Source organism: Callionymus lyra, chromosome 4 (assembly GCF_982586985.1).
Source record: "Callionymus lyra chromosome 4, fCalLyr1.hap1.1, whole genome shotgun sequence".
NCBI classification, from domain to species: Eukaryota; Metazoa; Chordata; class Actinopteri; order Syngnathiformes; family Callionymidae; genus Callionymus; species Callionymus lyra.
The window spans coordinates 38737947-38764065 of NC_141821.1; the positions used below are offsets into that span (position 1 = coordinate 38737947).

At 27.0% G+C, this 26119-nt stretch overlaps 2 long non-coding RNA genes across 2 annotated transcripts; both read right to left on the bottom strand.

Moving 5' to 3' along the window:
• Positions 1-16835: 16835 nt before the first annotated feature.
• LOC148082941 (uncharacterized) lies at positions 16836-17631 on the bottom strand. Its single transcript, XR_015710945.1, has 3 exons — positions 17550-17631; positions 17111-17213; positions 16836-16956 (listed from the first exon to the last, which is right to left on the bottom strand). It is a non-coding gene; the product is annotated as an uncharacterized LOC148082941 (long non-coding RNA).
• Positions 17627-18132, bottom strand: LOC148082942 (uncharacterized). Its single transcript, XR_015710946.1, has 3 exons — positions 18109-18132; positions 17972-18007; positions 17627-17653 (listed from the first exon to the last, which is right to left on the bottom strand). It is a non-coding gene; the product is annotated as an uncharacterized LOC148082942 (long non-coding RNA).
• Between the last annotated feature and the right edge of the window lie 7987 nt (positions 18133-26119).

The window sequence follows — 26119 nt, forward strand, 5'->3', positions numbered from 1 at the left end:
AAAAAAAAAATGTTGGACTTTTGAAGAGGTAAAAAAAAAAATGTTGGACTTTTGAACAGATAAAAAAAAAAGAAATTAATGTTGGAGTTTTGAAGAGGTAAAAAAAGAAATAAATCTTTTAATGTTGGAGTTTTGAAGAGGTAAAAAAAAAAAAAAATGTTGGGCTTTTGAAGAGGTAAAAAAAAAATAACGTTTAGTTTTGAAGAGGTAAAAAAAGAAATACATCTTTTAATGTTGGAGTTTTGAAGAGGTAAAAAAAATAATAATAATAAATTAATGTTGGAGTTTTGAAGAGGTAAAAAAAGAAATAAATCTTTTAATGTTGGAGTTTTGAAGAGGTAAAAAAAAAAATGTTGGAGTTTTGAAGAGGTAAAAAAAAAAAAAAAAAAAATTATGTTGGAGTTTTAGAGAGGTAAAAAAGAAAGAATTCTTTTAATTTTCGAGTTTTGAAGAGGTAAACATTTTTTTTTGGACTTTTGAAGAGGTAAAAAAAAAGAAATTAATGTTGGAGTTTTGAAGAGGTAAAAAAAGAAATAAATCTTTTAATGTTGGAGTTTTGAAGAGGTAAAAAAAAAAAAAATGTTGGACTTTTGAAGAGGTAAAAAAAAAAATGTTGGACTTTTGAACAGATAAAAAAAAAGAAATTAATGTTGGAGTTTTGAAGAGGTAAAAAAAGAAATAAATCTTTTAATGTTGGAGTTTTGAAGAGGTAAAAAAAAAGAAATTAATTAATGTTGGAGTTTTGAAGAGGTAAAAGAAATAAAAAATAAAATAATGTTGGAGTTTTGAAGAGGAAAAAAAAAGAAAGAATTATTTTAATGTTGGAGTTTTGAAGAGGTAAAAAAAGAAATAAATCTTTTAACGTTGGAGTTTTGAAGAGGTAAAAACAAAAAATATTGGAGTTTTGAAGAGGTAAAAAAAGAAATAAATCTTTTAATGTTGGAGTTTTGAAGAGGTAAAAACAAAAAAATGTTGGAGTTTTGAAGAGGTAAAAAAAAAATGTTGGACTTTTGAACAGATAAAAAAAAAGAAATTAATGTTGGAGTTTTGAAGAGGTAAAAAAAAAAAAAAAAATGTTGGAGTTTTGAAGAGGTAGAAAAGAAAGAATTATTTTAATGTTTTAGTTTTGAAGAGGTAAAAAAGAAAAAAATATTTTAAAGTTGGACTTTTGAAGAGGTAAAACAAATAAAAAAAAAAAAATGTTGGACTTTTGAAGAGGTAAAAAAATTTTTTTGGACTTTTGAAGAGGTAAAAAAAGAAAAAAATCTTTTAATATTGGAGTTTTGAAGAGGTAAAAAAAAAAAAAAAATATTGTTGGAGTTTTGAAGAGCTAAAAAAAGAAATAAATCTTTTAATGTTGTAGTTTTGAAGAGGTAAAAAAAAAAGAAATTAATGTTGGAGTTTTGAAGAGGTAAAACAAATAAAAAATAAAATAATGTAGGAGTTTTGAAGAGGTAAAAAAAAGGAAGAATTATTTTAATGTTGGAGTTTTGAAGAGGTAAAAAAAAAAAAAAAAATGAATGTTGGAGTTTTGAAGAGGTAAAAAAGAAAGAATTATTTTAATGTTTTAGTTTTGAAGAGGTAAAAAAAAAAAAAAAAAAATGTTGGAGTTTTGAAGAGGTAGAAAAGAAAGAATTCTTTTAATGTTTTAGTTTTGAAGAGGTAAAAAAGAAAGAATTATTTTAAAGTTGGAGTTATGAAGAGGTAATAAAAAATCTTTTAACGTCGGAGTTTTGAACAGGTAAAAAAAATAATCTTTTAATGTTGAAGTTTTGAAGAGGTAAAAAAAGTAAATAAATAAAATAATGTTGGAGTCTTGAAGAGGTGAAAAAAAAAATCTTTTAATGTTGAAGTTTTGAAGACGGTAAAAAAAAAATATATATGTTGGAGTTTTGAAGAGGAAAAAACAAACAAAAAAAATTTTAACGTTGGAGTTTTGAAGAGGTGAAAAAAAAACTTTTATTGTTGGAGTTTTGAAGAGGTAAAAAAAAAAAAAATGTTGGACTTTTGAAGAGGTAAAAAAAGAAAAAGAAATTAACGTTGGAGTTTTGAAGAGGTAAAAAAAGAAAGAATTATTTTAATGTTTTAGTTTTGAAGAGGTAAAAAAAAAAAAAAAAAATGTTGGAGTTTTGAAGAGGTAGAAAAGAAAGAATTCTTTTAATGTTTTAGTTTTGAAGAGGTAAAACAAATAAAAAATAAAAATAATGTTGGAGTTTTGAAGAGGTAAAAAAAAAGAAAAAAGAATTTATGTTGGAGTTTTAGAGAGGTAAAAAAGAAAGAATTCTTTTAATTTTCGAGTTTTGAAGAGGAAAAAAAAAAAATTTGGACTTTTGAAGAGGTAAAAAAAGAAAATAAATTAATGTTGGAGTTTTGGAGAGGTAAAAAAGAAATAAATCTTTTAATGTTGGAGTTTTGAAGAGGTAAAAAAAAAAAAAAAATGTTGGAGTTTTGAAGAGGTAGAAAAGAAAGAATTATTTTAATGTTTTAGTTTTGAAGAGGTAAAAAAGAAAGAATTATTTTAATGTTGGAGTTTTGAAGAGGCAGAAAAAAAAAAATGTTGGAGTTTTGAAGAGGTAAAAAAGAAAGAATTATTTTAATGTTGGAGTTTTAAAGAGGTATATAAAAAAAAAAAAAAATTATGTTGGAGTTTTTAGAGAGGTAAAAAAGAAAGAATTCTTTCAATGTTGGAGTTTTGAAGAGGTAAAAAAAAAAAAAAACGTTGGAGTTTTTAAGAGGTAAAAAAAAAAATGTTGGACTTTTGAACAGATTAAAAAAAAGAAATTAATGTTGGAGTTTTGAAGAGGTAAAAAAAAAAATTTCGACTTTTGAAGAGGTAAAAAAAGAAAATAAATGTTGGGCTTTTGAAGAGGTAAAAAAAAGAATAATAATGTTGGAGTTTTGAAGAGGTAAAAAAAAAAAAAAATGTTGGGCTTTTGAAGAGGTAAAAAAAAAATAACGTTAAGTTTTGAAGAGGTAAAAAAAGAAATAAATCTTTTAATGTTGGAGTTTCGAAGAGGTAAAAAAAAAAATAATAATAAATTAATGTTGGAGTTTTGAAGAGGTAAAAAAAGAAATAAATCTTTTAATGTTGGAGTTTTGAAGAGGTAAAAAAAAAAATAGTAATAATGTTGGAGTTTTAAAGAGGTAAAAGAAATAAAAAATAAAATAATGTTGGAGTTTTGAAGAGGAAAGAAAAGAAAGAATTCTTTCAATGTTGGAGTTTTGAAGAGGTAAAAAAAGAAATAAATCTTTTAATGTTGGAGTTTTGAAGAGGTAAAAAAAAAAAAAATGTTGGACTTTTGAAGAGGTAAAAAAAAATAAAAATGTTGGACTTTTGAAGAGGTAAAAAAAAAAGAAATTAATGTTGGAGTTTTGAAGAGGTAAAAAAGAAAGAATTCTTTTAATGTTGGAGTTTTGAAAAGGTAAAAAAGAAAGAATTTTTTTAATGTTGGAGTTTTGAAGAGGTAAATTTTTTTTTTTTTTAAATGTTGGGCTTTTGAAGAGGTAAAAAAAAAAAAAAAACGTTGGACTTTTGAAGAGGTGAAAAAAAATATTGGACTTTTGAAAAGATAAAAAAAAAAGAAATTAATGTTGGAGTTTTGAAGAAGTAAAAAAGAAAGAATTATTTTAATGTTGGAGTTTTGAAGAGGTAAAAAAAAAATAAAAAAAATAACGTTGGAGTTTTGAAGAGGTAAAAAAAGAAATAAATCTTTTAATGTTGGAGTTTTGAAGAGGTAAAAACAAAAAAATGTTGGAGTTTTGAAGAGGTAAAAAAAAATGTTGGACTTTTGAACAGATAAAAAAAAAAGAAATTAATGTTGGAGTTTTGAAGAGGTAAAAAAAATAAAAAATAAATGTTGGAGTTTTGAAGAGGTAGAAAAGAAAGAATTCTTTTAATGTTTTAGTTTTGAAGAGGTAAAAAAGAAAAAAATATTTTAAAGTTGGAGTTTTGAAGAGGTAAAACAAATAAAAAATAAAAATAATGTTGGACTTTTGAAGAGGTAAAACATTTTTTTTGGACTTTTGAAGAGATAAAAAAAAAGAAATTAACATTGGAGTTTTGAAGAGGTAAAAAAAGAAAAAAATCTTTTAATATTGGAGTTTTGAAGAGGTAAAAAAAAAAAAAAAAATTAATGTTGGAGTTTTGAAGAGGTAAAAAAAGAAATAAATCTTTTAATGTTGGAGTTTTGAAGAGGTAAAAAAAAAAGAAATTAATGTTGGAGTTTTGAAGAGGTAAAACAAATAAAAAATAAAATAATGTTGGAGTTTTGAAGAGGTAAAAAAAAGAAAGAATTATTTTAATGTTGGAGTTTTGAAGAGGTAAAAAAGAAAGAATTCTTTTAATGTTGGAGTTTTGAAGAGGTAAAGAAAAAAGAAAAAGAAATGAATGTTGGAGTTTTGAAGAGGTAAAAAAGAAAGAATTCTTTTAATGTTTTAGTTTTGAAGAGGTAAAAAAAAAAAAAAAAAAATGTTGTAGTTTTGAAGAGGTAGAAAAGAAAGAATTCTTTTAATGTTTTAGTTTTGAAGAGGTAAAAAAGAAAAAAATATTTTAAAGTTGGAGTTTTGAAGAGGTAAAACAAATAAAAAATAAAAATAATGTTGGAGTTTTGAAGAGGTAAACAAAAAAAAAAAAATGTTGGACTTTTGAAGAGGTAAAACATTTTTTTTGGACTTTTGAAGAGATAAAAAAAAAGAAATTAACGTTGGAATTTTGAAGAGGTAAAAAAAGAAAAAAATCTTTTAATATTGGAGTTTTGAAGAGGTAAAAAAAAGAAAGAATTATTTTAATGTTGGAGTTTTGAAGAGGTAAAACAAATAAAAAATAAAATAATGTTGGAGTTTTGAAGAGGAAAAAAAAAAAAAATTATGTTGGAGTTTTGAAGAGGTAAAAAAGAAAGAATATTTTAATGTTGGAGTTTTGAAGAGGTAAAAAAGAAAGAATTCTTTTAATGTTGGAGTTTTGAAGAGGTAAAAAAGAAAGAATTCTTTTAATGTTGGAGTTTTGAAGAGGTAAAAAAAAAAGAAAAAGAAATGAATGTTGGAGTTTTGAAGAGGTAAAAAAGAAAGAATTCTTTTAATGTTTTAGTTTTGAAGAGGTAAAAAAAAAAAAAAAAAAATGTTGGAGTTTTGAAGAGGTAGAAAAGAAAGAATTCTTTTAATGTTTTAGTTTTGAAGAGGTAAAAAAGAAAAAAATATTTTAAAGTTGGAGTTTTGAAGAGGTAAAACAAATAAAAAATAAAAATAATGTTGGAGTTTTGAAGAGGTAAACAAAAAAAAAAAAATGTTGGAGTTTTGAAGAGGTAAAACATTTTTTTTGGACTTTTGAAGAGATAAAAAAAAAGAAATTAACGTTGGAATTTTGAAGAGGTAAAAAAAGAAAAAAATCTTTTAATATTGGAGTTTTGAAGAGGTAAAAAAAAGAAAGAATTATTTTAATGTTGGAGTTTTGAAGAGGTAAAACAAATAAAAAATAAAATAATGTTGGAGTTTTGAAGAGGAAAAAAAAAAAAAATTATGTTGGAGTTTTGAAGAGGTAAAAAAGAAAGAATATTTTAATGTTGGAGTTTTGAAGAGGTAAAAAAGAAAGAATTCTTTTAATGTTGGAGTTTTGAAGAGGTAAAAAAGAAAGAATTCTTTTAATGTTGGAGTTTTGAAGAGGTAAAAAAAAAAGAAAAAGAAATGAATGTTGGAGTTTTGAAGAGGTAAAAAAGAAAGAATTCTTTTAATGTTTTAGTTTTGAAGAGGTAAAAAAAAAAAAAAAAAAATGTTGGAGTTTTGAAGAGGTAGAAAAGAAAGAATTCTTTTAATGTTTTAGTTTTGAAGAGGTAAAAAAGAAAAAAATATTTTAAAGTTGGAGTTTTGAAGAGGTAAAACAAATAAAAAATAAAAATAATGTTGGAGTTTTGAAGAGGTAAACAAAAAAAAAAAATTGTTGGACTTTTGAAGAGGTAAAACATTTTTTTTGGACTTTTGAAGAGATAAAAAAAAAGAAATTAACGTTGGAATTTTGAAGAGGTAAAAAAAGAAAAAAATCTTTTAATATTGGAGTTTTGAAGAGGTAAAAAAAAGAAAGAATTATTTTAATGTTGGAGTTTTGAAGAGGTAAAACAAATAAAAAATAAAATAATGTTGGAGTTTTGAAGAGGAAAAAAAAAAAAATTATGTTGGAGTTTTGAAGAGGTAAAAAAGAAAGAATATTTTAATGTTGGAGTTTTGAAGAGGTAAAAAAGAAAGAATTCTTTTAATGTTGGAGTTTTGAAGAGGTAAAAAAGAAAGAATTCTTTTAATGTTGGAGTTTTGAAGAGGTAAAAAAAAAAGAAAAAGAAATGAATGTTGGAGTTTTGAAGAGGTAAAAAAGAAAGAATTCTTTTAATGTTTTAGTTTTGAAGAGGTAAAAAAAAAAAAAAAAAAATGTTGGAGTTTTGAAGAGGTAGAAAAGAAAGAATTCTTTTAATGTTTTAGTTTTGAAGAGGTAAAAAAGAAAAAAATCTTTTAATATTGGAGTTTTGAAGAGGTAAAAAAAGAAAGAATTATTTTAATGTTGGAGTTTTGAAGAGGTAAAAAAGAAAGAATTCTTTTAATGTTGGAGTTTTGAAGAGGTAAAAAAAAAAAAAAAAAAATGAATGTTGGAGTTTTGAAGAGGTAAAAAAAAGAAAGAATTATTTTAATGTTGGAGTTTTGAAGAGGTAAAAAAGAAAGAATTCTTTTAATTTTTTAGTTTTGAAGAGGTAAAAAAGAAAGAATTATTTTAAAGTTGGAGTTATGAAGAGGTAATAAAAAATCTTTTAATGTCGGAGTTTTGAACAGGTAAAAAAAAAAAATCTTTTAATATTGGAGTTTTGAAGAGGTAAAAAAAAGAAAGAATTATTTTAACGTTGGAGTTTTGAAGAGGTAAAAAAGAAATAATTCTTTTAATGTTTTAGTTTTGAAGAGGTAAAAAAGAAAGAATTATTTTAAAGTTGGAGTTATGAAGAGGTAATAAAAAATCTTTTAATGTCGGAGTTTTGAACAGGTAAAAAAAAAAATCTTTTAATGTTGAAGTTTTGAAGAGGTAAAAAAAGTAAATAAATAAAATAATGTTGGAGTCTTGAAGAGGTGAAAAAAAAATCTTTTAATGTTGAAGTTTTGAAGACGGTAAAAAATATATATATATGTTGGAGTTTTGAAGAGGAAAAAACAAACAAAAAAAATTTTAACGTTGGAGTTTTGAAGAGGTAAAAAAAAAAACTTTTATTGTTGAAGTTTTGAAGAGGTAAAAAAAACAAATGTTGGACTTTTGAAGAGGTAAAAAAAGAAAAAGAAATTAACGTTGGAGTTTTGAAGAGGTAAAAAAAGAAAGAATTATTTTAATGTTTTAGTTTTGAAGAGGTAAAAAAAAAAAAAAAAAAATGTTGGAGTTTTGAAGAGGCAGAAAAGAAAGAATTATTTTAATGTTTTAGTTTTGAAGAGGTAAAAAAGAAAGAATTATTTTAATGTTGGAGTTTTGAAGAGGTAAAAAAAATAAATAAAAATAACGTTGGAGTTTTGAAGAGGTAAAAAAATAAATAAATCTTTTAATGTTTGAGTTTTGAAGAGGTTAAAAAAAAAAAAAATTAATGTTGGAGTTTTGAAGAGGAAAAATAAAATAATGTTGGAGTCTTGAAGATGTAAAAAAGAAAGAATTATTTTAATGTTGGAGTTTTGAAGAGGTAAAAAAAAAAGAAAAAAAATTAATGTTGGAGTTTTGAAGAGGTAAAAAAAGAAAAAAAAATTTAATGTTGGAGTTTTGAAGAGGTAAAAAAGAAAGAATTATTTTAATGTTTTAGTTTTGAAGAGGTAAAAAAAAAATAAAAAAAATGTTGGAGTTTTGAAGAGGCAGAAAAGAAAGAATTATTTTAATGTTTTAGTTTTGAAGAGGTAAAAAAGAAAGAATTATTTTAATGTTGGAGTTTTGAAGAGGTAAAAAAATAAAAATAAAATAACGTTGGAGTTTTGAAGAGGTAAAAAAATAAATAAATCTTTTAATGTTGTAGTTTTGAAGAGGTAAAACAAATAAAAAATAAAATAATGTTGGAGTTTTGAAGAGGTAAAAAAAAGAAAGAATTATTTTAATGTTGGAGTTTTGAAGAGGTAAAAAAGAAAGAATTCTTTTAATGTTGGAGTTTTGAAGAGGTAAAAAAAAAAAAAAATCTTTTAATGTTGGAGTTTTGAAGAGGTAAAAAAGAAAGAATTATTTTAATGTTTTAGTTTTGAAGAGGTAAAAAAAAAAAAAAAAAACGTTGGAGTTTTGAAGAGGCAGAAAAGAAAGAATTCTTTTAAAGTTGGAGTTTTGAAGTGGTAAAAAAATATATATATGTTTGAGTTTTAGAGAGGTAAAAAAGAAAGAATTATTTTAATGTTGGAGTTTTGAAGAGGTAAAAAAGAAAGAAAAAAAATTAATGTTGGAGTTTTGAAGAGGTAAAAAAAGAAAAAAATATTTTAATGTTGGAGTTTTGAAGAGGTAAAAAAAGTAAATAAATAAAATAATGTTGGAGTCTTGAAGAGGTGAAAAAAAAATCTTTTAATGTTGAAGTTTTGAAGACGGTAAAAAATATATATATATGTTGGAGTTTTGAAGAGGAAAAAACAAACAAAAAAATTTTTAACGTTGGAGTTTTGAAGAGGTAAAAAAAAAACTTTTATTGTTGAAGTTTTGAAGAGGTAAAAAAAACAAATGTTGGACTTTTGAAGAGGTAAAAAAAGAAAAAGAAATTAACGTTGGAGTTTTGAAGAGGTAAAAAAAGAAAGAATTATTTTAATGTTTTAGTTTTGAAGAGGTAAAAAAAAAAAAAAAAAAATGTTGGAGTTTTGAAGAGGCAGAAAAGAAAGAATTATTTTAATGTTTTAGTTTTGAAGAGGTAAAAAAGAAAGAATTATTTTAATGTTGGAGTTTTGAAGAGGTAAAAAAAATAAATAAAAATAACGTTGGAGTTTTGAAGAGGTAAAAAAATAAATAAATCTTTTAATGTTTGAGTTTTGAAGAGGTTAAAAAAAAAAAAAATTAATGTTGGAGTTTTGAAGAGGAAAAATAAAATAATGTTGGAGTTTTGAAGATGTAAAAAAGAAAGAATTATTTTAATGTTGGAGTTTTGAAGAGGTAAAAAAAAAAGAAAAAAAATTAATGTTGGAGTTTTGAAGAGGTAAAAAAAGAAAAAAATATTTTAATGTTGGAGTTTTGAAGAGGTAAAAAAGAAAGAATTATTTTAATGTTTTAGTTTTGAAGAGGTAAAAAAAAAATAAAAAAAATGTTGGAGTTTTGAAGAGGCAGAAAAGAAAGAATTATTTTAATGTTTTAGTTTTGAAGAGGTAAAAAAGAAAGAATTATTTTAATGTTGGAGTTTTGAAGAGGTAAAAAAATAAAAATAAAATAACGTTGGAGTTTTGAAGAGGTAAAAAAATAAATAAATCTTTTAATGTTGTAGTTTTGAAGAGGTAAAACAAATAAAAAATAAAATAATGTTGGAGTTTTGAAGAGGTAAAAAAAAGAAAGAATTATTTTAATGTTGGAGTTTTGAAGAGGTAAAAAAGAAAGAATTCTTTTAATGTTGGAGTTTTGAAGAGGTAAAAAAAAAAAAAAAATTAATGTTGGAGTTTTGAAGAGGTAAAAAAAGAAATAAATCTTTTAATGTTGGAGTTTTGAAGAGGTAAAAAAGAAAGAATTATTTTAATGTTTTAGTTTTGAAGAGGTAAAAAAAAAAAAAAAAACGTTGGAGTTTTGAAGAGGCAGAAAAGAAAGAATTCTTTTAAAGTTGGAGTTTTGAAGTGGTAAAAAAATATATATATGTTTGAGTTTTAGAGAGGTAAAAAAGAAAGAATTATTTTAATGTTGGAGTTTTGAAGAGGTAAAAAAGAAAGAATTCTTTTAATGTTGGGGTTTTGAAGAGGTAAAAAAGAAAGAATTATTTTAAAGTTGGAGTTTTGAAGAGGTAAAAAAATATATATGTTTGAATTTTAGAGAGGTAAAAAAGAAAGAATTCTTTTAATGTTGGGGTTTTGAAGAGGCAAAAAAAAAAATGTTTTGGACTTTTGAAGAGGTAAAAAAGAAATAATTATTTTAATGTTGGAGTTTTGAAGAAGCAAAAAAAAAAAAAAAAATAACGTTCGAGTTTTGAAGAGGTAAAAAAAGAAATACATCTTTTAATGTTGTAGTTTTGAAGAGGTAAAAAAAAAAGAAATTAAAGTTGGAGTATTGAAGAGGTAAAACAAATAAAAAATAAAATAAAGTTGGAGTTTTGAAGAGGTAAAAAAAAGAAAGAATTATTTTAATGTTGGAGTTTTGAAGAGGTAAAAAAGAAAGAATTATTTTAATGTTTTAGTTTTGAAGAGGTAAAACAAAAAAAAAAAAAATTAATGTTGGAGTTTTGAAGAGGTAAAAAAGAAAGAATTATTTTAATGTTTTAGTTTTGAAGAGGTGAAAAAATTTTTAAAAAAATGTTGGAGTTTTGAAGAGGCAGAAAAGAAAGAATTATTTTAATGTTTTAGTTTTGAAGAGGTAAAAAAGAAAGAATTATTTTAAAGTTGGAGTTTTGAAGAGGTAAAAAAAAATCTTTTAATGTCGGAGTTTTGAAGAGGTAAAAAAAAAGAAGTTTTAATGTCGGAGTTTTGAAGAGGTAAAAAAAAAATAATCTTTTAATGTTGAAGTTTTTAAGACGGTGAAAAAAATATATATATGTTGGAGTTTTGAAGAGGGAAAAACAAACAAAAAAAACTTTTAACGTTGAAGTTTTGAAGAGGTAAAAAAAAAATATATATATATATATATATATATATATATATATATATATATATATATATATATATATATATATATATATATATCAGAATCAATCCCTTTATTGTCCCGCCAGGGGGAATTCATTTTAACAACAGCAAGAGCAATATACCAGAAAAAAAATAAAACACCCAGAAATAAAATATTAAAAAGAAAAGAAAAAAATCTAAATAGAATAGAAAATAAATCTGCACTATATTATACTCACAATCATATTTACAAAAATAACAAGAAAGGTGCAGTTAGATAATTATCTGGCTGTGTTCTTGTTGTGGAGTCTGATGGCAGTAGGGAGGAAGGACCTGCGGTACCTCTCCCTCACACACCGGGGATGGAGCATCCTATCACTGATGGAGCTCCTCAATGCCCTCAGTGTGTGCTGGAGAGGGTGAGACAAGTTCCACCTCATGGAGCCCAGCTTGCTCCGTATCCTCCTCCCAGTCACTTCCTCCACAGGATCCAGGGGGCGCCCTAGGACGTAACCGGCCTTCTTAATAAGGCTGTCCAGTTTAGCCCTATCGTTTGCTGTCATGCTGCTCCCCCAGCAGACCACACCGTTGAAGATGGCAGAGGCCACTACTGAGTCATAGAATGACTTCAGGAGTGGCCCCCGGACACCAAACGACCTCAACCTCCGGAGCAGGTAGAGTCTACTCCGCCCTTTTTTAAAAAGAGCAGCAGTGTTATCCACCCAGTCCAGGCGGTTGTTGAGGTGATTACCCAGGAACTTGTAAGACGTGACAATCTCAATGTCCTGTCCCTGGATGTTCAGTGGTGAGGGGGAGATGGAGGGACACCGCCGGAAATCCACAATCACAATCACATATATATATATATATATATATATATATATACTGTATATGAATATACTGTATATGAATATATAAATGAGATGCGGTCACTTCAGTATTCTGAGTCTATTGGACCACAGAGTCGGTGCGATGGCCCTTTGGCTCAGCGTAAAATGGGGTGAGGCATCAGGCTCCAGAGAAGGTGAGTGGGGGGGCCTTCAGGCACACATGTTGGTTATTGTCTCTTCCAGGATTCCAGAGCTGCTCCAGGATCTTAACCATGTCAACGGATCCAAATTTCTCTCCAGCACCCTTCATGGACTCTTCTGCCCTACTCTCTCCTCTTTTCTCTAACTGTATTCTCCCTAGCTTTTTCTCCATCCATCTTTCTACAGGTAATGCAGCCTTAAGAGGTCACAAGACAGTGTCTTCTTAAGCCGGTCCCAAGCCCGGATAACTGCAGAGGGTTGTGACGGGAAAGGCATCCAACGTAAAACCCGTGCCAAAACCTAGTATGCGAATCGAAATCTGATAAGATATTTTGTTACCGTTATGTGTCTATTGTACATTGTATTCCATATACATAGTTGTTTTTTTTTGTATGTGTTCTTATGTTCATCTAATAAAACATAAGAACTCACATTATATCACGTTGTGTGATGTTTATAGTGTGCCTTAAATTCTAGTGGGGATGTATCGTTTCTCTTGCATTCATTTTGATCCATACCGGTTATTCCCACATGTTTAAAAAGAGGAGATGGTAACTTCTACTCCACAAATTTGGGGAAGAATTTATAAATGATAAAATACTGGAAGATTATGCCTGTGCAGAAGCATTAGAGATCAGGTGAGTTTCTCTAATTAAAAGCTTTGGTACTTTTGGTTGATGGTGAGTCCCTCGTTATCTGTGCAAAACATGTGTACTCGCTCACAACAGTGACATTCTGTGTTGCAACATTCACCAGAGGTTTGCCAACGGGAAGAGGAACAGAACTCACTTGGATCAGTTTGAGGAAAGTTGTGGAGTGACCCCCTGACAAAAGATCAGCTGTGTTGATGTCTTGATCAAATGTTTCCTAGATTTATTTATTTTTGTTTAATCTGCATTACTCTTAATTTTTTTCCGACACTTTAATCAAATTGTACATTTACTGTCACACGCAACTTTAAAGTCGGCTGCTCCTCGTAGACGCTCTTTCTATCGCTTGCTCATTCATTCACTCGCACTCGGCGCCCCTCTCTCGTGGTTCTGACCGCTTCAAGACTCAAGGGACACACTCGGATGTTGTTGACTCATTAATTCCCCGACAAGCCGATTTGTGTTTCGTAGTAGAAGAGGAAAAAAAATGTTTTAATGGTGGAGTTTTGAAGAGGTAAATATATATATATATATATATATATATATATATATATATATATCTCTTTTAATGTTGAAGTTTTGAAGAGGTAAAAATATTTATATTTAATTTTGTAATTTTGAAGAGGTAAAAAAAAAGAAAATTAAAGAATATTTTCCGTTCGGCAGCTGCCAGTGATTACGTATTTATTGTTGGAGTTTTGAAGAGGTAATATATATATATATACAGTATATATTTTAATGTTGAAGTTTTGAAGAGGTAAAAAAAAAAAAATTAACGTCTGACGTTATTAATATATGATATATTCATTTTGGGTGATAATTACAATGTGTTAACTGTGCTGTAGGATCACTCAGAAACTGTATAATGGATTGATGATAATCCAGGTGTTTTCCCGCAGGTCGGTGAGGATTCCTTGGTGCCGTGGCGTAATGAGAGCAGGAAGACACTTTGACAGGTCTGTTGAATGAGGAAGTTGAAGACGACAACTTGGTGGCCAGGGATCCTTTCATGTTTGTCTTTGACAACAAGGAGGATATGCAAATGTTTATGAGAGTGTCTTGATCGGATAGATCCGAGAGATTGTGCTGAATGTATTTTAGATGCTTGTGAGTCAGTCGGTGAGTTGTCTTTGTGTTCAACTGTTGGGGAATTTGTAAATAAAGTGGGTTTGTACTTGTTTTGTCTTGTCTTGTTTCCTCATGAAAGTTGTTTTGTCATAAACCAAGTTAACCACTGACACCTTGGATGCAATATGTATAAACAGGTCTCTCTTGAAAAAATAAATAAAGGTTAATGATGCAAAATAGAAAATAAAACTGCACAAACAAACAATTTACACATCTTGATTTTAGAGCATCTATGATTTTTATGGCAATCAAAATTATATTAAAGATTTTGATTTACAAAAAAGTTTGATACCTGAATAAAAACATTTAAATTCCAAACTAGCAAGAATGACAGTAAATATATAAAGTCTTAATAAAAGATACATTCTCGAAATGTATACTCAAAACAAAATAAGGGTAAAAGCCTAATAAACATGTTTCCTGATGACAGTGTTTCATATTAAAAAAATAATCGTAATATAATCCACGCCTAATTACTGGATATTTTCTCCTAACTCGTTCATTTAAGTACGAACAAATATTTTGTAGTGATCGTAGTCAAAGTTTATATTTAGATTCAATTATTCTCTGTCCAAACATTGATCTAACTGTGTTATACAAACAAGTATTTGTTTAGAAATAACTGGAAATAATTGATCCAATAATTAGCTTCACTAGTATTCAAAGTAGCATTTGATGATGTACAAAATACTTTTATCAACGCTCGTAGTTAATTCATTTTCATTAAAGTTCATTTTTATTATACACATTACTCCCATCTAGTGACCATTTAGTATAACTACATCGATTATTCTAAATAAGTTAGTTGGAATATTCTGTATTTTTAAATCTACAACAATTTGGAGTACAATTACTGTATGCAGACATAGAAATAAATGTGACCGTGTTCTTGTACACACTGAATGTTTTTATTAACACACCATAATAAATAAAACCACTTCTGTAAAAAAAGAAAATGTTCTATGTTTTGCAACATTGGATCCTCCAATTTTTAATGAAGAAGACGAGGGTGAGAGGCTTTGATGCCCAGTGTCGATGCTTAACAGAAGAGTGACTAATATGCATTTAATATTTATATTTTAATGTTTAAGTTTTGAAGAGGTAAAAAAAAAAAAAAAAAAAAGTTTAATGTTGGAGATTTGAAGAGGAAAAAACAAACAAAATTGTTTTTAATGTTGGAGTTTTGAAGAGGTAAAAAAAAGAAACATTTTTTTTTTTAATGTTGGAGTTTTGCTCCATGCTCAGTTTTGTGACCGTGTTAGTACGCCAATTTAGTGTGCATGGCGCACTAAATTTCGCATACTAAGAATTGAGACGCACTAACGCACTAAAAATACTAACTTTGAGTACGATGATGATCAGTCACAATATAGACAATGCTGACTTAAAATTATGCTTGACTTGTAGGGGAGTACCGGTAGTTATACATTACTGTCTAGTTAGTTTTCAAAGGACATTAACACCGTCACTGCTGTAGGACTATAAGATGTTTTCCCACACCTGTTATGATTATTTTTTAATCTTGAGCATAACCAAAGTCTTTATATCCTATACATATAATACATTCACCTGTTAAGGTAAGGTACGGTAAAACTTTATTGATCCCTCAGGAGGTCTCCTTTGGGAAATTGTTTTTTTCATAAAAAAATAAATCAAAATTATATTTTGCATAGTTACCAGACCAGAGCGTCGAGGGGCGTTAAAGTTAGTGTGGCTGGGTGGTGTTGATTCATTTAAACATACGTTATCATCTATAGACAGCCAGGTTTTGGTTAAGCAGAATAAGTCAATGTTTTTTATCTGATATGAGTTCATTAATAAGTGCAGCTTTTGAGGACAGGGATCCGATATTCAACAATCCACACTTAATTCTCCTGTCCTGTACACTAGAAGGGGAAGAATGTATTTGAATTAGATTTGCTTTAACAACTCTTATACTCCAGACATTTGTTCTTGGTTTTATTAAACAGGGCTGCCTCCTGATCTGTGCTCTCAGTTTTCATGAGTTGTAATGATGAATATTTGTTATAAGAGAACAATTGTTTCAATTGTATTGAAGCATAAATGTTTGCTATTTACCAATTAGTGTTAAATATTAGTTGTATTGATAATGACAAAATGGGGACACTTGAAAAAAAAGAATGCCCCCTACTGTTAAGTCTTTCTGTAAGTTTGTTTATTGGATATAATGAATAGTTTTAGTAGCACTACAGGGCAGCAGAGAGTACAAGTTGCTTTGCGTGCAGGTGGAGAGAGAGGACGAGCTAATCAGCTCACCTGTGCAGGTGAAGCTTCTGTCTACAGAGCATGACTACAGCCAAGGTAATGTTAACTCTTCTGTTAAATTGTTCTCATTTGGAGAGAATATCTAAGGATTATTGACATAAACTTGTAGTGTGACTGCAGTTCACACTTTTAATGATGTCGTCATTAAGTAGAAAAATGATTAATGACATACATGACCTTTAGATCGTCCAGCTCTTTCTGGAGGACCCCCTGTGTTTCCAGACATCAGAGACAAGTAAGTTTAGATAAAAGTTCCTTTTAATTCACTAAGATTCTCACCGATGCTCATCAATGAAGATTTATTTTCTTCCATCACCTTTTCCTAATTAATAAGAGTCAAATGTTATCAAACAAGATTCAGACTAGAATCTGATTCATTATGAATTAAACATATTTAAACTTGGGTAGGTAACAATTGCACTGTAACAAAATTAATTTAATGAGTTAGATTAAAAATACTGGAAAGGAAAATCAATTCTTACATACCTCTGGTCTTCTTCTGTGGTCTTTTTTGTCTGGTTAAGAAGAAAATATGTAAAACAAACCTGCCCAGATGTTCACAAATCAATGTACAAATGAGATTTCATTGGACTTTTACCTCTTTGTCTTTTTATAAACAAAACTACAGGACATGTGATCAGTAGAACGATCATAATCACAGCAACAATAATTCCAGCCACTTCTCCTGGTGTCAAACCTTCTCGACATACACAGTCAGAAGAAATGGTTCCTTCTCGTAGATATGTTGAACATCTACAAGGACAAGTGGAGACAATTTAGAAGAAAACATCTGGAGCAAACATTTGTGAAGCTTCACTCACTGTTTGTGATCCTGACATGACGTGAACGTTCCATTTGAAAATGTTCTTCTTGAAGGTACAGGATCTGATCTCTCTCAGTCCTGTTAGTCAATAACAAATTCTACATCACATCTACATACTGACCAACTCATCATTCTAGTGAAGAACAAACTTTACCTTCAGTACAGACGAGACACTTGAAACAATGTTTCTCTCCGTTATATTTGTTCATGTAAGTTCCATCATCACAGGCAGTGCAGGACGTACCTTGAAATTCTATACAATCAACTCTTACTTTGTTACCTGTTAGACAAATAAATAAATCAGTAGTTTAAGTGAAAGTTTGAGACTTGATCCCACTATTGTCTGAGAACTGATAATGAAGTCTCGACCACTTCTTACTTAAAATCAATATAATTCATAAATCAACACTTCGAGGACTAAGACTGGATCTTACCTGGAAAACACTTTGGACAACATTCTTCTCCTTCATCTGTCCTCAACACATATTCAGTTGAGTGACAGATGAGTGTGTTTACCTCCGTTATAGTAGAAAACAACTGTATAAACAAAACAACATCAATCACTGATCAAAGAAATAATGCTCAGCAAATATTTAACACTGACAAAAGAGCGACTGATATTTAAATCAAAATAAATGGTATATTTTTCTTTCTTTAAATTGTATTATCCTGTTGACATACTTTACATTATACTTCACAGTTTTAACAAGATAAAGGACTGATTCCTGGTTTTACCTTTAACAAAATACCTTCATATTAAGAACATGTTATAGAATCACACACACAGTAACTATTCTGGTTGAAGATCACACTAAATGATTTACTACAAATAATCTCACAGTGAAAATTGTATCATATAAAAACAAAACTCACCAGTAAAGGAAGAATCGACATAAATCCACTCGTCATGTTTTCAGGACTTTATCCAGAATTCATTCATGAACTCTGGTTTAAAAACATCTGTCAACAAGGAACATCTGGAGTGAAAAAAATAAAGTTCAAAAGGATTCAACTCAAATCATGTTTGTTTTTTACCTTTATACTTCATTTGGACCTTTGACTGCTATAAACACTGTAGGTTGTCAGTGAAAAAAAAGATAATAATCTTCAATATCAATGTCAGTTGGATTCTGTTTCCTAAGGCGAGCTCTGGGAGGACGGAAACCTCCCGTGGAGCAGAAGGGCAAAAGCTCGCTTGATCTTGATTTGTTTTTAACAAATATAAAGTTGAAAATGTTGATCTGCTAATTTATTTGGAAATACATTTACTTTCTATAAAAACAAAAACATTTTACCTGGTGACTCTACTTTGCTCCTGGTCCTTTGTGACGCTGAATACAGGAAAAAAACGTTTAAATCTTTAACATCCTGGTCCTTGTCTTACATTAGAAACACAACACTACACAACATCTACACACTTTTACTTGCTCACCATTTCCCTGAGAAAATTCAAAAGGTTACAATCTTCGGTTGTGTTGGTTCTGACCCTGCAGTGTCTTCCTGAAAGTCTTGTGGAGTCAGTTCTAGAATCAAAGTTCACAACATTTAAAGGAGGAGAGACAGAGTTAATGTTTCATCTTGTCGCACATGCGCAGATGGATCATGGTTTACTGACGCTAAAATAATGTATAAAATATCTACACGCGCACACATAAAACGAATGCGCACACATAAAACGAATGCGCACGCGCACACAAAACGAATGCGCACACATAAAACGAATGCGCACGCGCACACATAAAACGAATGCGCACGCGCAAACATAAAACGAATGCGCACGCGCACACATTAAAATGAAGATACTTTAATAAACAACAACATGTACCTCTGCTCCTTCCAGCTGCTTTCAGTGATAGCTTCGTAGATTCTTCTGCGTCTGACTGCTCTCCTCCTACCGTAACACCTTCACAAAAGCGCAAGTTTTTTTTTTATAGTTGCGGTTGTCGTAGTGACTTTGACTGTTATAAACCACCATGTAGGTGGACAATGCATGCGCAAATGCATCGTTTCCAACTTCGTGTACTGTACTGATACTAATATAATGTTTTTCCATCATATTTGTCCATCTTGACGAGTGCCATGGATCATACATGAACACACATGTTTAATGATAAATATTTGTTACCAGAGAACAATTGTTTCAACTGTAATGAAGCATAAATGTTTGCTATTTACCAATTAGTGTTAAATATTAGCAATATTGATGTTTGAGACAAAATGGGGACACTTGAAAAAAAGAATGACCCACACTGTTAAGTCTTAAACAGTGTGGGTCACTGTTAAGAGGGCAGCAGAGAGTACAAGTTGCTTTGCATGCAGGTGGAGAGAGAGGACGAGCTAATGAGATCACCTGTGCAGATGAAGCTTCTGTCTACAGAGCATGACTGCAGCCAAGGTAATGTTAAACTCTTCTGTTAAATTGTTCTCATTTGGAGAGAATATCCAAGGATTATGGACATAAACTTGTAGTGTGACTGCAGTTCACACTTTTAATGATGTCGTCATTAAGTAGAAAAATGATTAATTACATACATGACCTTGATAATTGATCCAGATCTACTGTATGTTCATGTGTCAAAGACATAAAAAAAAAAGAAATCTTTAAATTTTGGAGTTTTGAAGAGGTAAAAAAAAAAAAGAAATCTTTTAACGTTAGAGTTTTGAAGAGGTAAAAAAAAAGAAATATTTTAATGTTGGAGTTTTGAAGAGGTGAAAAAATAAGAAATCTTTTAAAGTTGGATTTTTGAAGAGGTTAAAAAAATAATAATAATAATGTTGCAGTTTTGAAGAGAAAAAAAGAAGAAATCTTTTAATGTTGGAGTTTTGAAGAGGTAAAAAAATAAATATATATATGTTGGATTTTTGAAGAGGAAAAAAAAAATGAATGTTGGAGTTTTGAAGAGGTAAGAAAAAAGAAATCTTTTAATGTTGGGGTTTTGAAGAGGTAAAAAAATGAATAATATTGGAGTTTTGAAGAGAAAAAAAAAATAATATTGGAGTTTTGAAGAGAAAAAAAAAAATTTAATGTTTGAGTTTTGAAGAGGGAAGAAAAAAGAAATATTTTAATGTTGGAGTTTTGAAGAGGTAAAAGAAAATAAACATTTAAATGTTGGAGTTTTGAATAGTTAAAAAAAAAGAAATCTTTTAATGTTGGAGTTTTGAAGAGGTAAAAAAATAAATATATATATGTTGGATTTTTGAAGAGGTAAAAGAAAATAAACATTTAAATGTTGGAGTTTTGAAGAGTTAAAAAAAAAAAATATTTTATCGTAGGAGTTTTGAAGAGGTAAAAAATAAAGAAATCTTTTAACGTTGAAGTTTTGAAGAGGAAAAAAAATATATATATATATATATATATATTAATGTTGGAGTTTTGAAGAGGAAAAAAAATATATAATAATATTCGAGTTTTGAAGAGCTAAAAAAAAATAATAATGTTGGAGTTTTGAAGAGGTATAAAAAATTAAAATAAATAAATGTTGGAGTATTGAAGATGTAAAAAAAAGAAGAAATCTTTTAATGTTGGAGTTTTGAAGAGGTAAAAAAATAATATTGGAGTTTTGAAGAGGTAAAAAAAATGATGTTGGAGTTTTGAAGAGGTAAACAAAAAAAAAAAATCTTTTAATGTTGGAATTTTGAAGAGGTAAAAAAAAAAATATTTTAATGTTGGAGTTTTGAAGAGGTGAAAAAATAAGAAATCTTTTAAAGTTGGATTTTTGAAGAGGTTAAAAAAAAAGAAATATTTTAATGTTGGAGTTTTGAAGAGGTAAAAAAACAAGAAATCTTTTAATGTTGGAGTTTTGAAGATGTAAGAAAAAATAAATCTTTTAATGTTGGAGTTTTGAAGAGGTAAATAAAATAAATCTTTTAGTGTTATAGTTTTAAGAGGTAAAAAAAAGATATCTTTAAATGTTGGAGTTTTGAAGAGGTTAAAAAACAAGAAATCTTTTAACGTTGGAGTTTTGAAGAGGTAAACAAAAAAAAAAATCTTTTAATGTTGGAATTTTGAAGAGGTAAAAAAAAAATCGTTTAATGTTGGAGTTTTGAAGAGGTAAAAAAAATTAAAAAATTAATCTTCGAGTTTTGAAGACGTAAAAAAAAAGAAATCTTTTAATGTTGGAGTTTTGAAGAGGTAAAAAAAAGAAATCTTTTGATGTTGGAGTTTTGAAGAGGGAAGAAAAATGAAATCTTTTAATGTTGGAGTTTTGAAGAGGTAAAACAAAAATATATTTTAATGGTGGAGTTTTGAAGAGGTAAAAGAAAATAAACATTTAAATGTTGGAGTTTTGAAGAGTTAAAAAAAAAGAAATCTTTTATCGTAGGAGTTTTGAAGAGGTAAAAAAATAAAGAAATCTTTTAACGTTGAAGTTTTGAAGAGGAACAAATATATATATATATTAATTTTGGAGTTTTGAAGAGGAAAAAAAATAATAATAATGTTGGAGTTTTGAAGATGTAAAAAAAAAAGAAATATTTTAATGTTGGAGTTTTGAAGAGGTAAAAAAAAAAAAATCTTTTAATGTTGGCGTTTTGAAGAGTTAAAAAAATAATAACTTTGGAGTTTTGAAGAGAAAAAAAGAAGAAATCTTTTAATATTGGAGTTTTGAATAGGTAAAAAAAAAAAAAAAATTAACGTGGAGTTTTGAAGAGGTAAACAAAAAAAAAAAAATAATGTTGGAGTTTTGAAGAGGTAAAACAAAAAAAGAATAATGTTGGAGTTTTGAAGATTTAAAAAAATAGAAATCTTTTAATGTTGGAGTTTTGAAGATGTAAAAAAAATATATATATTTTAATGTTGGAGTTTTGAAGAGGTAAAAAAAAAGAAATCTTTTAATGTTGGAATTTTGAAGAGGTAAAAAAAAAAAAATCTTTTGATGTTGGAGTTTTGAAGAGGTAAAAAAATAATAATAATAATGTTGGAGTTTTGAAGATGTAAAAAAAAAAAGAAATATTTAAATGTTGTAGTTTGGAAGAGGTATAAAAAAAGAAATATTTTAATGTTGGAGTTTTGAAGATGTAAAAAAAAAAATCTTTTAATCTTGGAGTTTTGAAGAGGTAAAAAAAAAAAAATTTTAATGTTGGAGTTTTGAAAAAAAGGTAAAAAAAATAATAATAACGTTGGAGTTTGGAAGAGAAAAAAAGAAGAAATCTTTTAATATTGGAGTTTTAATAGGTAAAAAAATTTAAAAATTAATGAGGAGTTTTGAAGAGGTAAAAAAAAAAGAAAAAAAAAAAAGTTGGAGTTTTGAAGAGAAAAAAAGAAGAAATATTTTAATATTGGAGTTTTGAATAGGTAAAAAAAATAAAAAAATAATGTGGAGTTTTGAAGAGGAAAAAAAAATAATAATGTTGGAGTTTTGAAGAGGTAAAACAAAAAAAGAATAATGTTGGAGTTTTGAAGATGTAAAAAAAAAAAAAGAAATATTTAAATGTTGTAGTTTGGAAGAGGTATAAAAAAAGAAATATTTTAATGTTGGAGTTTTGAAGAGGTAAAAAAATAAGAAATCTTTTAATGTTGGAGTTTTGAAGTGGTAAAAAATAAGAAATCTTTTAAAGTTGATGTTTTGAAGAGTTAAAAAAATAAATTATAATGTTGGAGTTTTGAAGAGGTAAAAAAAGAGATATTTTAATGTTGGAGTTTTGAAGATCTAAAAAAAAAATAATAATATTGGAGTTTTGAAGAGGAAAAAAAAAAGATTATTTTTATTATTGGAGTTTTTAAGAGGTGAAAGAAAAAGAAATATTTTAATGTTGGAGTTTTGAAGAGGTAAAAAAAAAAGAAATATTTTAATGTTGGAGTTTTGAAGAGGTTAAAAAAAAGAAATCTTTTAATGTTGGAGTTTTGAAGAGGTAAAAAAATAATAACGTTGGAGTTTTGAAGAGAAAAAAAAAATCTTTTAATGTTGGAGTTTTGAAGAGGTAAAAAAATAATAATATTGGAGTTTTGAAGAGGTATAAAAATAAGAAATCTTTTAATGTTGGAGTTTTGAAGTGGTAAAAAATAAGAAATCTTTTAAAGTTGGTGTTTTGAAGAGTTAAAAAAATAAATAATAATGTTGGAGTTTTGAAGAGGTAAAAAAAAAATAATATTGGAGTTTTGAAGATGTAAAAAAAAAAAAATCTTTTAATGTTGGAGTTTTGAAGAGGTAAAAAAAAGAAATATTTTGATGTTGGAGTTTTGAAGAGGGAAGAAAAAAAATAACGTTGGAGTTTTGAAGAGAAAAAAAACTTTTAATGTTGGAGTTTTGAAGAGGTAAAAAAATAATAATATTGGAGTTTTGAAGAGGTATAAAAATAAGAAATCTTTTAATGTTGGAGTTTTGAAGTGGTAAAAAATAAGTAATCTTTTAAAGTTGGTGTTTTGAAGAGTTAAAAAAATAAATAATAATGTTGGAGTTTTGAAGAGGTAAAAAAAAGAGATATTTTAATGTTGGAGTTTTGAAGAGGTAAAAAAAAAATAATATTGGAGTTTTGAAGATGTAAAAAAAAAAAAATCTTTTAATGTTGGAATTTTGAAGAGGTTAAAAAAAAAGAAATCTTTTAATGTTGGAATTTTGAAGAGGTAAAAAAAAAAATCTTTTAATGTTGGAGTTTTGAAGAGGTAAAAAAAAATAATATTGGAGTTTTGAAGATGTAAAAAAATAAGAAATCTTTTAAAGTTGGTGTTTTGAAGAGTTAAAAAAATAAATAATAATGTTGGAGTTTTGAAGAGGTAAAAACAAGAAATCTTTTAACGTTGGAGTTTTAAAAGGTAAAAAAAAAAGACATCTTTTAATGTTGGAGTTTTGAAGAGAAAAAAAAAAAAAATTAATATTGGAGTTTTGAAGAGGTAAAAAAATAAATATATTTTTATGTTGGAGTTTTGAAGAGGTAAACAAAAAAAAAAAAATGTTGGAGTTTTGAAGAGGTACAAAAAAAAAGAAATGTTGGAGTTTTGAAGAGGTAAAAAAAAAAAAAAAATGTTGGAGTTTTGAAGAGGTAAAAAAAAATAAAAAATGGTGGGGTTTTGAAGAGGTAAAAAAAAAAAAAGTTTTTGGAGTTTTGAAGAGGTAAAATAATAATAATAATAATAATGTTGGAGTTTTGAAGAGGTAAAAACAAAAAAAAAAATGTTGGAGTTTTGAAGAGGTAAAAAAAAAAAAAAAAATGTTGGTGTTTTGAAGAGGTAAAAAAAAATAAAAAAAAATGGAGTTTTGAAGAGGTAAAAAAAAAAAACTTTTTGGAGTTTTGAAGAGGTAAAATAATAATAATAATAATAATGTTGGAGTTTTGAAGAGGTAAAAAAAAAAAAAAAATGTTGGAGTTTTGAAGAGATAAAAAAAAAAAAAATGTTGGAGTTTTGAAGAGGTAAAAAAAAAAAATGGAGTTTTGAAGAGGTAAAAAAATAAAGAAAAGATTTTGGAGTTTTGAAGAGGTAAAAAAAAAAAAAAAATGTTGGTGTTTTGAAGAGGTAAAAAAATATATATATTTTAATGTTGGAGTTTTGAAGAGGTACAAACAAATAATAATAATAATTTTGGAGTTTTGATGAGGTAAAAAGAAAAATATTTTAATGTTGGAGTTTTGAAGAGGTTAAAAAAAAAGAAATCTTTTATTGTTGGAGTTTTGAAGAGGTAAAACAATTATAATAATAATAATGTTGGAGTTTTGAAGAGGTAAAAAAAAATAATGTTGGAGTTTTGAAGAGCTAAAAAAAAATAATGTTGGAGTTTTGAAGAGGTAAAAAAAAATAATGTTGGAGTTTTGAAGACGTTAATAAAAAAAAAATAATAATAAAGTTGGAGTTTTGAAGCAGTAAAAAAGAAAAAATGTTGAAGTTTAAAGAGGTAAAAAAAAGAGGTGAAAAGGTTTTGAAGAGGTAAAATAATAATAATAATGTTGGAGTTTTGAAGAGGTAAAAAAAGAATAATAATGTTGGAGTTTTGAAGACGTGTAAAAAAAAAAAATATTGTTGGAGTTTTGAATAGTTAAAAAAATATATATTTTAATGTTGGAATTTTGAAGAGGTACAAACAAATAATAATAATAATTTTGGAGTTTTGATGAGGTAAAAAGAAAAATATTTTAATGTTGGAGTTTTGAAGAGGTAAAAACAAAAAAAAATGAATGTTGGAGTTTTGAAGAGGTAAAAAAAAAAAAAATATTGTCGGAGTTTTGAAGAGGAAAAAAAAAGACATCTTTTAATGTTGGAGTTTTGAAGAGAAAAAAAAAAAAAATTAATATTGGAGTTTTGAAGAGGTAAAAAAATAATAATATTGGAGTTTTGAAGAGGTATAAAAAAAATAATATTGTAGTTTTGAAGAGGAAAAAACAAATAAATCTTTTAATGTTGGAGGTTTGAAGAGCTAAAAAAATAATAATGTTGGAGTTTTGAAGAGGAAAAAAAATAATAATAATGTTGGAGTTTTGAAGAATTAAAACAAAAAAATAATAATGTTGGAGTTTTGAAGAGGTAAAAAAATAAATATATTTTTATGTTGGAGGTTTGAAGAGGAAAAAAAAAAATAATATTGGAGTTTTGAAGTGGTATGAAAAAAATAATATTAGAGTTTTGAAGAGGAAAAAAAAAAAGAAATCTTTTAATGTTGGAGTTTTGAAGAGGAAAAAAAAAAGAAATCTTTTAATGTTGGAGTTTTGAAGAGGAAAAAAAAAAATAATATTGGAGTTTTGAAGAGGTATAAAAAAAAATAATATTGGAGTTTTGAAGAGGAAAAAAATATGAAATCTTTTAATATTGGAGTTTTGAAATGGTAAAAAATAAGAAATCTTTTAAAGTTGGTGTTTTGAAGAGTTAAAAAAATAAATAATAATGTTGGAGTTTTGAAGAGGTAAAAAAATAGATATTTTAATGTTGGAGTTTTGAAGAGGTAAAAACAAGAAATCTTTTAACGTTGGAGTTTTAAGAGGTAAAAAAAAAAGACATCTTTTAATGTTGGAGTTTTGAAGAGGTAAAAAAAAATGGAGTTTTTAAGAGGTAAAAAAAAGGAACAAAAAAAATTGTTGGAGTTTTGAAGAGAAAAAAAAAAAAATGTTGGAGTTTAGAAGAGGTAAAAAAAAAAAAAATGTTGGTGTTTTGAAGAGATAAAAAAAAAATGTTGGAGTTTTGAAGAGGTAAAAAAAAAAAAAAAATGTTGGAGTTTTGAAGAGGTTAAAAAAATTAAAAAAATTTGGAGTTTTGAAGAGGTAAAAAAAGGAACAAAAAATCAATGTTGGAGTTTTGAAGAGGTAAAAAAAAAAAAAAATGTTGGAGTTTTGAAGAGGTAAAAAAAGGAACAAAAAATCAATGTTGGAGTTTTGAAGAGGTAAAAAAAAAAAAAAAATGTTGGAGTTTTGAAGAGGTAAAGAAAAAATGGAGTTTTGAAGAGGTTAAAAAAAAAATGTTGGAGTTTTGAAGAGGTAAAAAAAAAAAAAAAATGTTGGAGTTTTGAAGAGGTAAAGAAAAA